Below are 2,616 nucleotides of genomic sequence, written 5' to 3' on the forward strand. Positions count from 1 at the left end.
TCTAGTCTATAGTCTAGTCTATAGTCTAGTCTATAGTCTAGTCTATAGTCTAGTCTATAGTCTAGTCTAAAGTCTAGTCTATAGTCTAGTCTATAGTCTAGACTATAGCCTTGTCTATAGTCTAGTCTATAGTCTAGTTTATAGTCTAGTCTACAATCTAGTTTATAGTCTAGTCTATATCCAAGTATATATGTTAGTCTATAGTTTAGTCTATAGTCTAGTCTATAGTTTAGTCTATAGTCTAGTCGAATCTATAGTCTTGTCGAAGGTGTAGTCTATAGTATAGTTTAGTATGTTTTATAGTTTACGGTCTTGTTTATAGTTTAATCTGTAGTTCATAGTGTATAGTCTAGTCTATAGCCCATAGCCTATAGTCTAATCTAGCCTATAGTTTAGTCTAGTCAAGACTATAGTGTAGACTAGTCTGGTCAAGTCTATAGTCTAAACTGGAGTTTAGTCTATAGTCTAGTCTATAGTCCAGTCTATAGTCTAGTCTACAGTCTAGTCTATAGTTTAGTCTATAGTCCAGTCTGTAGTCTAGTCTATAGTCTTGTCTATAGTCAAGTCTATAGTCTAGTCTATAATCTAGTCTATAGTCTAGTCTATAGTCTAGTCTGTAGTCTAGTCCATAGTCTAGTCTATAGTCTAGTCTATAGTCTAGTCTATAGTCTAGTCTATAGTCTAGTCTATAGTCTAGTCTATAGTCTAGTCTATAGTCTAGTCTATAGTCTAGTCTATAGTCTAGTCTATAGTCTAGTCTATAGTCTAGTCTATAGTCTAGTCTATAGTCTAGTCTATAGTCTAGTCTATAGTCTAGTCTATAGTCTAGTCAATAGTCTAGTCTACAGTCTAGTATATAGTATAGTTTATAGTCTAGTCCATATCCAAGTATATAGTCTAGTCTATAGTTACTAATTAGTATATAGGTCAGTATGAGGTCTAGTATATAGCTTTGTGTATATTCTAGTTTAGTGTTGTGTGAATATAGTGAATATGCTGAGTTTTATATATTCTAGTCTATGTGAAGTTTTCACTGTGGACTATAGTGCAGTCGTTGTCTAGTTAACAGTCTTTTCTATAATCACCCCTATTCTTCATTAACGTTTACGCATTCAGTTACGCATCGATCGAAAAAAGGTATTCCAACAAAAAACTGAATCGTAAGAAAAAGAAGAAGCAATTTTATTTCGTTTCAATGCTTCACGAATGTGTGTATTATGCGTTACGATCGTACCTACGTTTTTATAAGTTGTTGTTTATGTGACGGAGAGTCGAATCAAAATGCCGAATAGGGATCACTATATTCTATAGTATGATTGACTATATTTCAGTCCATCATATAGTGACTTAACTATAGTTCGGTTTAAACTTTGACTATAGTTTTCACGATGATCTAGTCTATAGTCATGAATCCAGTAATTTAATAGTATTGAGTATAGTTTTCATTTCCTAAAAAATAGTTATATTCTTCCTGGCGGAGATCCAATTGTCGTGGAAACTAAGTTACTGGTACATACATACGTCAAATTGTGAAAAGAATTACAACAATACTTTTCCTGTTTCCTTCATCTGTTTATATTCAGTAAAGGTTATATTACATTTAATCTCTATGTATTCAATTAACTTTTTAAATTATAAACTTTTTAACAAAAATTGATTTTATAAAATGACTTTTTCTAACTCACTAATAAATTAGAACGTTGATAAGATGAATACATAATCTCCAGACAACCAATTCACATAATTTGAATTGTTAAACACAAAACTTAATAATATTCTATCAAATGTAACTGCAACTGTTGAATTAATTAAGAAAAACTCCCACTAATTAACATGAACTAACAACATTTTTTTATAAAAATAAACAAAACAATATTTTTTTGCAATTTCTTTTTTATGTTTCGATACATACAGTCGCACTTTATTATTAATCATATTTTTTTTATTATTATTAAATATATTTATTATTGTTTAATTATACATTAATAAAATTTTAAGTATTTCAGTTTTGTTTATTATTTTTTTTTTTCATTTTGTTTTTATTATATATATATATATATATATATATATATATATATATATATATATATATATATATTTAGGCTTATACAATAAGGTGGTTGGTTTTTTTATGATTTTTATTAATAATAGCAGGTAAAAATACATAAATTTTTTATAAATAGTTGTTGCTTTTATTTGTTTTTGTTTTAAACAAAACAATAGTTCTTTTTATATAAAATAGAAAACTTAAAAAAACAAACAACAATTAGCCAACTTAATTAGAGATTTACACAAGTAGTAAATAGTATTTGTTTGTAGTGTTATTTTTATTTTTTTGGTTTTTGTTCTATTAGCAAATTAATTTAGAATTAATAACAATAGTTTTTTTTGATTTGTAAAGACTTTTTTCTTTTTTGGGATTTTATTTTAAATTGGTTTGTTATGATTAATTTGTGTAAAAAAGCAGTAGTTTAGTTTTCAAAATGTAATTATAACGTTAGTTGAGAGAAAATAGAGTAAGAAAAGTTAATAATGTTTTTATATAACATAATTTGATCCCTAAAGACAATGAATGTTTTATATCAAAACTATGATTATCGGAATTAGAAAATATTT

This window comes from Lucilia cuprina, chromosome 5 (genome assembly GCF_022045245.1).
Source record: "Lucilia cuprina isolate Lc7/37 chromosome 5, ASM2204524v1, whole genome shotgun sequence".
NCBI classification, from domain to species: domain Eukaryota; kingdom Metazoa; phylum Arthropoda; class Insecta; order Diptera; family Calliphoridae; genus Lucilia; species Lucilia cuprina.